This window comes from Euprymna scolopes, chromosome 46, assembly GCF_053919585.1.
Source record: "Euprymna scolopes isolate OS-2025 chromosome 46, ASM5391958v1, whole genome shotgun sequence".
NCBI classification, from domain to species: domain Eukaryota; kingdom Metazoa; phylum Mollusca; class Cephalopoda; order Sepiida; family Sepiolidae; genus Euprymna; species Euprymna scolopes.
The window spans coordinates 120863847-120876689 of record NC_136527.1 but is presented as its reverse complement, the minus strand read 5'-3'; the positions used below and the strand labels follow the sequence as shown (position 1 = coordinate 120876689).

Here is a 12843-nt window from a genome sequence, read left to right as displayed (position 1 = left end):
TACCGATGTATAGGAAAATTCAAAATGGCGCCCGACACTCTCTTTAACATGGTAAGTTCGGGAAAAGGTGTTATAAATAATAAACTAGACAAAATACTATTAGAAAACCACCGAATATATGTCAACTTATGTCACGGTAACATATAATGAGCGAATTTCTAACAGTATTTTGTCTAGTTTATTATTTATAACACCTATGATGAATATGATGAAGAAAAAGGTGATTTCACATGAATTGATAGTCTTGTGAATGGTAAATATATATATAAGAGCAAACAGTTAATAAAACATGTTAAAACACTTTGAAAAAGAGTTAAAAACATATTTAATCTGAAAAGAAAACACTTGTTAAGTGGATAGTCCTTAATCCGCGGAGTTTCGATATATATATATATATCCATTCCTCTTCATTATATATACATGGTCCATTTTCTCTTCATTGGATATATATGTGTGCGTGTGTCTATATGTCTCTGTGTGTGTATATACACACTTATATATTGGTATATTTAGGCGGCATTTTTCGTTGAGACAAATTTTAGTGAAAAGCACGGAATATATGTATATATATATGTATGTGTGTGTGTGTGTTTATATATATATATGTGTGTGTGTGTGTGTGTGTGTGTGTGTACCACGAGCTTCTTTTATTTTAGTCGAATAGTCTTTTGACTATTTTTCGTGTCTTTTTTTTTTCTCCCCGCATCGATCTTCCTCAAATGATTCCGCTTATCCTTTTTAAAACTTTAATGAAATTTTGTACCGCTAAAACCCTATATATATATATATATATATATATATATATATATATATATATATATATATATATATATATATTATAAGGTAAAATTAAAAGCCAAGAACAATGCGAGATTTTTTATATAGAGTAAAATTAAATGAGAACAAAAGGAAGAAATTTCTTTTTTTTGTTGTTTTTTCTTTTTCACACAAATTTTAACTCTAAACAACAGTAATTTTTTTTCCTATTGTATTCAATGGTGTTATAAATCTCAATATATTTCAGACCTATTAGTCGTTTTTCAAGAGAAGACAGCTGTCTTCTCTTGAAAAGAATATTTGTCAGTTTAGATATGTAGAATCTACCCGTTATATGCCTGTAGGAAATCGTCAGACTAAAGGCATTTTAGCCTTTAAAATTGCATTTTCATCGATAAACGCGTAGACCAACAAATGGACGTATCTTCAGAATATTTGTTAAGAGGACGTATCTTCAGATTGTTTTCGTTTCATAATGTATGACTCAACAAAATAAATATTTCTGTATACTTTGTCTTATCTTTCCCTTCCCCCTCTCACCTTTCTCTTATTTTTTTCTCATGTAAGTGGGCGTTATATTTCCTCGAAAAATATGTTTATCATCTTTTTTTTATCTGAAATTTAACAAAACGTATCATCCAATCAAATCGTTATCATGTTCTGACGTCACATTTTTTATTCCTATAAAACAAGAAAAGTCCAGGCTCGTATCACATTCTTCGTTAATTGATATTAACAAGAACGTTTCATAGTTTCCGGCTTGAAATTCCACATCAGCGAAAATCGTAACCTGCTTTATAAAAAATGTGAGTATAATATTATTTCAAAATATTATATATTAATTTTAATGGTTGTCATTTAAACACCATATTTTTTTAGTTAATTATTTTTTTGTAATCGAATTGTTCAATTTTCAGTTTTTTTTTAATGTGAGTATAATATTATTTAAAATAATATACATTAATTTTTAATTATTGTCATTTAAGCGCCATATTTTTTTTTTTGCGAAAATTCCCATTGCGTCCTCAAAAGAGGTAAAAAAATGCCCCAAAATGGGCAAAAATAGCACGTTTTTCCCCATAACTTTTGATTAGATTTTTCTGAAACTGTGGCAAAATTTGGAGCCCATTGTTGTTAATATAAATACAGTATGGCAAAATTATGGTTCGCATCCGTCTGGGATTTTTAGGGCTAAAAAATAAACATGCCTTTTTGGAGCTCTTTTTTTCATATTTCTCACCAAAATCTTGATATATCTGATTATATAGTGGTTTTATACGGTTGTCAACTAAAATATACATGTGTTAAGGCCTGAAACTGAACTGTTATCCTTTGAGACTGGGATTCGACGTCCCCACGAGCTCAAAAGAGGTCAGAAATGCCCCAAAATGGCCAAACATGACACTTGGCGCCCCATTCGATTTTCCTGAAACTTGACAAAAATGTGGAAGCCATTGTTTTGAATATAAATTCAGTATGGGTGACGCTGGCAAAATATTGGTTGGGACTATTAGGGCAAAAAAAAATGCCTTTTGGGGCTCTTTTTTCATATTACCCAAAAACTTAATATGTATGTCTATATAGTAGTTTTCCATGGTGCTGAATTCAAATATACATATCTTAAGGCATGAAACTGCACCGTTTGTCCATTTTCACTGGGATTTAGCATTCCCATGAGCTCAAAAATATCGCAAATGCCCTCAAATTACAAAAATGACACTTTTTACCTCATAACTTTTATCCCATCCATTAGATTTTTCTGAAACTTGGTTAAAATGTGAAGGCAACGTTGGCCCTTCACATTTCTCACATTCAACATTTCTTCACTATTTTTTGTGACGTCATCTCACATGCAACACCAGAGAGGGACCCCACCATGCATGCTTTTTTTCTTTGTTATTTGTATTTTTTGTAATCGAATTGTTCAATTTTCAGGGTTTTTTTTAATGTTGCAATTATAATATTCGTTCAAAATATTGATTTTTAAGAATTGCGCAAAATGTTCAGTTCTTTTGTTTCTATGTTAAACGTCAAATGATTCCCTTTTGTTTGGTGCTGATATTTCAACATGAATTCCTAACATTCTTTGATATTTTCTGCTTTCATTTTTGATAAAATATTTTCCAATTATTAATAATTCGCTCATTATTAAAGCATTTAAAAACATCATAGTTTAATGCTCGAGAGGGTTTCAGTTCCATATATAAACTTAACATAAAATAATCTCAATTTTTTTTTTTTTACAAAGGCATCACCACATTATCAAGGCCCAGAGGCCACTCAAGGATAAGGGTTAAAGAGTGTACAGTAGAAATTGGTCAATATAGTAATCATTAGTAATGAAAATTTGGTAAATTTAATAACTTATATGGAACGGCTCATCAAGAACTTATTTACTTTAGACTTGAACACAACCATATTGTAGTCAGCCGGAAAGCAGGAAAACGGAAGACAATTCCACAGGCGTGCAGTTCTAAGAAAGAAGCTTTGTTCATGGAATCTACGTTTAGGTTTAGGCACAGATAAAGAGTGGGGGAAATTATTGATAGTGTTTACAGCTAGACGAGTGTTTCTTGTGAAAGTTTGGCGAGGGGGGACCATAGATTGAAGCTCAGTTGAACACTTTCCATGAAAATAACGATACATCAGAGACAAACTCGCAACATCTCTTCTGTGAGATAGAGGTTGCAAGGAGGAGAAAAGGACATCTCCTACGAGGCTACGAAGTTCTATTTTTAACTCTATCAAGGCAGGACAAGTCCTTTCTAGCAGCTCCTGCCCAGATGTGGCAACAGTATTCCATCCTTGGACGTACCTGGCTCTTATATAGGTAGAGAATAGCATCAGCAGTGAGATATCTACTGGATCGATAGAAAGATCCCACCATTTTTCCAGCGGCCTTGGCAACAGATTTGATATACGTGTTCCATTTAAGATCAGGAGTAATGGTCAAGCCCAGAAGCTTGTCAAAACTTGAGGCCTCCTGAAGACGAGAGCCATTCATTTCAATTGATGACAAATGTGAATTAGAATATTGATAATGTAAAGAGAGAAGCTTGGTTTTAGATGCATTAAAAGTAACCAGCCACTCCTTTCCCCATTGTACTACGTGCTCAAGATCAGAGGAGAGAGAATTGGAGAGAACTTGGTCGTTTACTGTCTTAGATGTGGTACCATAAATGGTAGTGTCGTCAGCATAAATGTCTACAAATGATGTAAGGATATGATTTGGAAGATCATTAATGTAGATCAGGAAAAGAGTTGGACCCAGGATGGATCCCTGAGGGACACCGGCATTAATACTGTGAGCTTCTGATTTTTGCCCCTCAACTACTACTCTTATGAACCTATCAGAAAGAAATGATTTAATAATTGAGAAGACTTTTCCAGCTATACCATAGCTAGCGATCTTATGAAGTAAACCTTTATGCCATACCCTATCAAAGGCTTTAGATATGTCAAGAGCAATTGCCCTAGAAAGATTGCCACCGTCGAGAGATTTGCTAATCCTATGCGATATAACTGTAAGGACATCTGCTGTAGATCTAGCAGAACGGAAACCATATTGAGTGTCACTAAGAAGGTTATTTTTGTTGAGATGTTTGATTACTTCTGTATTTAACACAGATTCTAGCAACTTACTCATGACGCACAGGAGACTTATTGGCCTGTACTGAGAGGGGGATGAGCGATCACCTGAATTCTTAAATACAGGGCATACTGATGAGATTTTCCAGGGAGATGGGAAACTATTCTCCTTAAGACAACGTTTAAACAGTTTTGTAAGTATGGGCGCTAATTCAGGTTGAAGTTTTTTGAGTACTATAATTGGAATACCGTCAGGGCCAGTTGCTTTACTCAAATCAAGGTTTTTGATTAGCTTCGCAACATCACGTACAGATATACGTATATCACATAGCGTGTTTTCTGATACAGGAGGAAATATTGGGGTTGGCGGTCTTGGTCGCAAAGGGTAGAATTAGCTGCAAAGTTCTTGACAAAGAGTTTGGCTTTGTCTGATGCTGACGAGATTACCTCAGGTCCATTGATAATAGTTAGGATGGAGCACACGCTTCTGTTCAGGATTCTGTTTGCTATTTGCCAAAACTGGTGGGAACCAAGCCGCTGCTCAGCTACTTTGGACTTAACAGATTGAGCATACAACTCTCTTGCGTTCCTTATTACTTTCTTACAATGGTTGCTGGCAGTCCTGAAAACGGCTTTAGTTTCCATACATCTATTACGTTTGAAGCAGTGGAAAAAGTGATTTCTGTGCGCAATGGCAGCAGCACATTCTGGAGAGAACCATGGCTGGCTGTTAGGTTTTTGCTGAAACTTTTTAGAGGGTATGAAATGGTCAATACCTACAATTAACCATTCAGTTAGGTCTAATACTATAGAGGACACATCCTTTTTAAACATGGAATGCAGAGGTAGATCAGATATAAATGTACGGAATTGTTTCTCAAAGTCCCCCCCCCCCCAACAAAAAAAAAACAAGGGAAAACAAACAAAAATTTTGAAAACGGAACGTTTTTGTAACGTGAATATTTTACGGTCGTCTTTCATTTTAAATGTCAAAATTATTAAGGCTTTCCAAAATCTTGATATTATTTGCTCTAAAACATTTTTTATGACAATCAGAATGTTTTTTACTTGTACAGATAGAGTCGACAGATCGATTTTTTAAAAATTGTTGTTTTAAGCAAAACCAACAATACTTGTCATGTCGAAAATAGTAAAATATTCAAAAATTACGAAAATTCATCAAGTAGAAAATTATTTATTGCTAAAAGTGATTTTAGTCAATGTCAAAATTTTTTCCAACTCCCAAAAAATAAAATTACAATAAAGACTTTAATTATTCGGGGTTTCTACAAACGAATACAACATTTAAAAATAGTGTAGAGAAATAGTTTTATGATGTGAACAATTTTTGGTGGGTCCACAGGTAATCTTTTTTACAATATAAAAATCTGAACAAATCTTTAGAATGTACGTAATTTTCACTGCATGAAAATGTCATATTCCAAAAATTACGTAAATCGATCAAGTAGTTTTTTTTTATTTAAGGAAATCAAATATTATGAGACATTTTATCGAAGAAAAACTTCCCGCCATCTTGTTTTTGAATGATACACTGCTAGCGACACCTATTGGCAATGTTTGGAATATAAGATCAGTAAGGGGCAGACAATCGACTTTCTACGCTGTAGAAAGAAAACTTGGAAAATTAATAAATTTATAAGTTTTTGAGGATGTTGAAAAAGAAAAATAACGTTTAAAATTCCAGCAAACGAGTAATTTCCAAGATATGAAGAATTTTGCGCAAATTGAGCACCCACACGTTGACGTTCCTTCAACAAAAATTCGGCAAATGTGTATTTCAGCGGCTTAAATTCAAGTTTTACATTAGTGGTCATAAAGTGTGTGATCATTATACGTTAAATTATTATATAGAAAAGTGATACCCCGCTTTCTCTGAACTAACATTTTTTCATATCATGGAAACTAATCGTTTGCTGGAATTTTAAACGTTATTTTCGTTTCCAACATCCTCAAAAACTTATAAATGTCTTAATTTTCCAAGTTTTCTTTCTTATAGTGTGGAAAGTCGATTGTCTGCCCCCTTGCCGATCTTATATTCCCAACATTCAAAAACAAGATGGTAATTTTTTTCGATAAGATGTCTCATAATATTCGATTTTCTTAAATAAAAAAACTACTTGATCGATTGACGTGATTTTTGGAATATGACATTTTCATGCAGTGACAATTACGTACATTATAAAGATTTTTTTTTTCAGATTTTTATAGTAAAAAAAGATTACTACTGGACCATTTATAGACTTGCATCCATTTTTTTTCAAAAGTGGGGATCACTTTCCTATATAAATTAATAATTTTGACATTTAAAATGTAAGACGACTGTAAAATATTCACAAAATTACACGTAAAATGAACACCCACTTTATGGCCACCTAGTGATTTTGTTGTTGTTGTTGTTGTTTTTTTTTTTTGTTTTTTTTGTTTTTTTGGAGTTGCCTTTGGGAGATTTATATAAAAAGGTGATCCTCACTTTTTAAAAACGTCATTTTTTCATATCATGAAAGTTATTTCTCTGCGACATTTTAACCGTTATATTCGTTTTTAGCATTCCTGAAAACCTGGAAAGTTTTGTTTTTTTTGGAGTTGTAAAGAATCATGACATTGACCATAATTTTTACAAAATATTGAGTGATATAGCATTTTCCCTAGATGTGAACACCTTGAGCATTGCGAATACAGGGAACGCACTTATCTCCCTTTCCGATACTGTAATGGCTGGCGTTTCATATTTGCCGATAGCGATATATATTTTATTTTCTAAAAACACAATAGCAGTTGTTGTACTAGATGAATTTTCGTAATTTTTGGATATATTACTATTTTCGACATGACAAGTATGTAATTATTGTTGTGTTTCGATTAAAACCACATTTAAAAAAATCGATTTCATAACAATCAGCTTTTGTTTACGTTAAAAATAATTTTGAAAATAAAAACGAAAAATTTGATCTTCAAATGTTTTAATCGATAAAAATCTGAATAATTAAAAAGAAAATTATCAAAATTGTCCCTCAATGTTTGTATGCTAGATTAAAACCTTCTGATCAAATTAAGATTCTACATTTTTAGGCGGTTACGTGTCAAAATCCTTAAAGACGAGAAGAAAAAAATTAAGAGGAAGAATAATTTTTTAATCTAGAAATTAAATGTAAAATGATCACGGATTTTCGGGCCATTGTCGTTTTAAGTCAGTAAAAATGGTGTACTTATCACCGACTTTAAATTCTAAACCAATAGTTTGTTTTTCTTTCTGCTATTTTACTAATGTTGTGCATTTTAAGAGGGGGGTGTCTACTGTTTTACAACCTTGTCACCCAGACTTAGGGTTAGTGGATAATTTGTCTAATTGGTGAACTAACTGTGAAATGACCGGGAAATGGGATTAATACATTAAAATATTTGTAAATAATTCATTTTTAAATAGTTTTTATATTTCTTTTTCTTTTTAGAACAAAAGACACAAATTCGCAACACACACACTGTTGAAATAGTTATGTAAACGTGACCTTAATCCCCCCCCCTCAAAAGCCAAGTACGTCCAAGGATGGAATACTGTTGCCATATCTGGGCAGGAGCTGCTAAAAACAGCCTATCCTGCCTTAAAAGTAGTACAAAATAGACTTCGTAGCTTAGTGGGGGATGCCCTTTTCTCTACCCTGCAACCTCTCTCCTACAGAAGAGACGTTGCGAGTCTATCCTTGTTTTATCGTTATTTCCATGGCAGGTGCTCGTCTGAACTCCAATCTCTGGCCTCCCCTCGCCAATCTTTCACAAAAAACACCCGTCTAGCTGAATCCACTGTGAAAAATTTCCCCCACTTCTTTTCTTAGAATTGCATGCCTGTGGAACTCTGTCTCGTCTGCCTGCTTCCCACCGGACTACAACTTGGATGTCTTCAAGTCCAACGTTAGCAAATTCCTAATGAACCGCCCCCTTAAGGAAACACTTCATTAAATCTTCACACTAACGTAATGTACTTGCAATAACCCTTATCCCTGAGTGGCTTCCGGGCCTTGATAAGTGGTGACCACTGTGTAAAAAAAAAGTCACTTTCTTTTGCTCTGGCTTTCGTTTATGCTATCTCTCCCCTTACCCTGTTTCTCCCGCTCTCTCGCTCGGTCTCCCGCTCTCTCTCTCCCCTCTCTCTCTCTCTCTTTCTGCCTTTTTCTTCCTCTCTCTCTTTCTTTCTCTCCCTTTTGTCTTTCTCTTTGCCTCTCTTCCCCTCCCTCTTTTTCTTTTTCCCATCCCCTTCCTCTATTCCTTATTCTCCTCCTCCCTTCTCTTTGTCTACATAAAACGAAATAGCCACATAATAATAAAAAAAATCATCCAATCAAATTGATTCAAATAATCACGTGTCGCATCTGCCATTAACTGAAGTTTGCAAAAAATTGTTTAACAATCCACGAACATCTTAAATTTATATAAAAAAAATGTAAATAAATTTTTTTTCAAAATATTACCTTCTTTAGATAAAAAAATTGATTGAAATATTTACATCGACGACAATTTTTTTTTGTTCAATTTGATTTTATTTCTTTTCAGATAAAAAAGTAGAAATATTTCCCACCACCACCACCATTTTTAATGTTTGTCTGAAATTATTTTTTTTTTTTTTCAATTTAAACGTTTGTTTTAGATAGAGATTTTACCTTTTTTAGGCGGTTACGTGTCCGATTCACGAATTATTTTGGATGTATTGAAGTTTAAATGCAGTTTAAATCCCGTTTTTTATGGAAATGTTTGCTGCAAATTTTTATTTGGATAAAAAAAATATTGTTGAAAAATAGTAAAATGTTTTATTGAGAAAAAAGTTTAACGAAAGTTTAAAAAAATTCCACAAACAAAAATATATAAAAAATATCAGGTATTCATAAAAAACTAAATTTTTTTTCCTATACTTTCAAATATGTAAAAATATTTTTACATATTTTCTTTAAAAAATATATTAAAAAATTCTGTGACACCCCCAATAAAAACTTTACTGAAAAAAAAAGTCCTGAACAAAAAAATAATATAAATTATAAAAAAAAGTGTTTTAACTTTTCACATAGGTGTTCAGTTTCAATTATAACGTAGTACTAAATTGAACACGGAATTTGTGGGCACGATAGATAAATATATACATGAGAGAGGGAAAATTAGTCTGCGTCTGTTGCAACGCTCGGCTTAAACCGATGATTGACGGGAATTCCCAAGAACACACGTCAAATTATGCAAGAGTCCCAAATATATATATATAGATTTTTTTAAAAAAAATCTGTCTATTCGATAAAAATAATCAGCTAAAAAAGAATGAAACTAAAATCCATGTGGGTGCGGATAAGCAGCTGTTTATATTTACAGCAAAGTCTCGGTTTTTCATACTACACTTGATCTTTTTCTGCCATTGGTGAGAGAAAAAGCAATCCTTCTAGACTGAGGCAATTTAATGTTTTTGTTGTCCCAATCCAGATTGCCTTTTTAAAATCGTCTTTGTGTCTATATCTGCCATCGTAGGGAGGCAAGTAAATACAGGAAAAATACGAACAAAAAAGGGATTAGTGACCCCCTTTTTAAAAACTTTTTTATTTGATATTGTGTTTTTACTTGCATCCCCAAAACAATGTTGATACTCACATTTACTCTCTCAGTATATATATATCTATCTATCTATCTATATATATATATATATATATGCATATATATATATATATATATATATATATATATATATATATATATGCATATATATATATGCATATATATGTGCATATATATATATATATCTATAAAAGTGAACGTGTCTGTCTGTCTGTGTGTGTACATGTCCCTACGCAATAACTCTGTCAATTTTTAGTCTATAGACTCGAAATTTGAAATACCGGGTACTGAGATTTGAGAAAATCGATGTGACGGGTGTCAGCCAGAAATTTGGCTGTTAAGAGGTCAAATTTCAACGATTTGACCTTTAAGAACTCTACCAAACTCTTCCGACAATTTTGGGTCTAGACACTTGAAATTTTAGATATAGGTTCCTTGAACCTGGATCTAATTTAATAAAGTGATTTGAGCCCGAAACTATAAATTTTAAGGGGTCATAATAGGGGTCAAATTAAAAACAAAATTACTCTTTTTTTTTTTTTTTGCTCAGCATACACCTCTAAACACCCGGGCAACGCCGGGCTGAAATGCTAGTATATATATATATATATATATATATATATATATATATATATAGATAGATAGATAGATAGATTTTTTATTTTTTTTTTCATTTTTTTTATCATACAACATGTGAAATCATGTGCAATATTCTGCTCTCATCAGCCGTCAACCAGAGTGATAACACAGTTTCGGTGGCGCAAGACAGGACTGCCACTTCTGGTGCCACCAAGCGGCTGTTAGTATTAAGAACTTAGCCGCCGAGCAGAATATTGAAAAAAAATACAACAAAGAAACTTAATCAACTAGACAGGAGAGAAAAAATATAACTAACTAAATAAAATAAAATAAAAATAGTAACAATACCGTCTTTTTATGAAGTCTTTCAAGTGTCGGTTGTCTTACTGAATGTATCCGATCAGAGCCCTTCGGAATTACGCCCGTTACAAAGAGCGCGTTTGAGATTTTGGAAAAAAGAGAAAGAAGGAGAGCGAAGACAAAAAAAACAAGAGTTTCTTCCCTTGAATAAATATTTTGCTATTTGACTTATCTCCCTTTGTACTTTGATAAGTTTATCGACACAGCGTATTTTTTTTAAATATCTCAACCGCCGTTAGCGAATTGCAATTAATTCTTTGAAAAAATATATCAGACCATGCGACTGCTAGTCTGTTGAAATAGACTGTTCGCGATTTCATGGAAAAATAAATGAATGAATAAATATAACTAGAATAAATAAAACTATTTATGAAAAAAAAATGGATATATTAATAATAGGGATATAAATAAAACATAAAAGCAATACTGTAAATAGCTGCATGAATAGATAAACACGCACATAAATAATATCATTAAATACATTAAAATATTTGTAAATAAAAATAAATAAATAAAAATAAAATTAACATATAATGCTCATCTCAAAATAAATTCCAATTAAGGAATAATATATATATATACCAATCGGTACGGACCCGACTATGGAAGATCAGATAATAAATAAATGTGGATTTATATGATCAAAGAATACAATCTTGATCGCCCTTCGGGGCCCGTGGCGCAGTTGATAGAGACGTTGAATCTCTACGGTTCCAGATGAACATTGTCTGAAGATAGCGGTTTCAATCCCACCCAAAGCGTGCCAGAGGTAATTGGTCAAAAATGTGGTGAGACGACAACAACTACGGATGGCAGTGATGGCTGAGAATGCAGTTAGGAGATTCGAAGTTCCTATCCGTCGCGGTTACCACCTGACGAAGGCCAGAGGAAGTTGGCCGAAACGTTGTGAACCAATAAAAAGATAAAAAAAAACAACAACAACTAATAAAGATGAGACTAATAGTCCGAAATAAAAATAAAATTAACACGCACATAAATAATGTTCGTTTTTTTTTGTAATGGTTGATTTTGAATGTTTTTTCATATTAATTATTTTATATCCTTTTAATTTTGTTTTTTAACCTGCGACGTTAGTTCAATTCTAACGACTGTTCATGCTGAAGTTTTTTTTTAAATTTTTTCCTTCGACCAGATCCAAGCTGAGGCGTGTTGAGTTGTGATTTTAAGTCGATTAGAGGCAGCTTTCAGCTTCTGGCCCGTTATTCCCAGTTTTGTAAGAAGCGAAATGGCTGAGTGGCCCAGAAACCCACGACACCCAATCTCAATAGGAATTACAAAACATTTCCAATTCTTTTCTATGCAATCAGCGCGTAGTGATTCGTAACGATTTTTCTTTCCTTCATGTGCATTTTCTACATTCTCCTCCCAGGGGACGGTCAATTCTATCAGGAGGGCACTCTTCTTTGTGTCAGACCATGCTACAATGTCTGGTCGTTTTTCCGTTTGGATTATGTGGGCTGGAAATTGTAAAGACGTAAACAGATCCGTTGAAATTTTCCACTCGTTAGCTCCATTCAACAGCTTCACTTCAGAATTTTTCCTCCTCACGGGACGTTCACCTTCTTTGTGAAACTGGATTGTGGGTTGCTTGACTGTCAGTGGTTGTTGGTTTGCTGACTCATATTGTGTTCTCAGCAATTCAATAATTATCTCCAGTACCTGGTTATGTCGCCATGTGTACAACTGAAGCAATTTGGGGCATGCGGATAGCACATGGCGCAGAGTGCCCCGATCCTGTTTACATGAAAAGCACCATATCTCTTTTTCCTTTGGACCCTCTTTAGAGAACATTTTGTTAGTCGTACCGCCTAGCCCAGCTCTGTTGGACTGAGTGACGCCCATTATATCCTTTATTCGTAGGCTACATTCCGCCTCCTGAGTGGTCTTACTGGCCGACCATTTTGTCCCTGATCT

At 33.5% G+C, this 12843-nt stretch overlaps 1 protein-coding gene across 1 annotated transcript in view; it reads right to left on the bottom strand.

Annotated features, from left to right (window-relative positions):
- The window catches only part of LOC145271412 (transcription intermediary factor 1-beta-like), a 136799-nt gene extending 125827 nt beyond the window's left edge, over window positions 1-10972 (bottom strand). The window contains exon 1 of the mRNA XM_080126947.1: window positions 10897-10972. The gene's annotated coding sequence lies outside the window, so the exon portion shown is untranslated. The remainder of the gene's footprint in view (window positions 1-10896) is intronic.
- Window positions 10973-12843: the final 1871 nt, after the last annotated feature.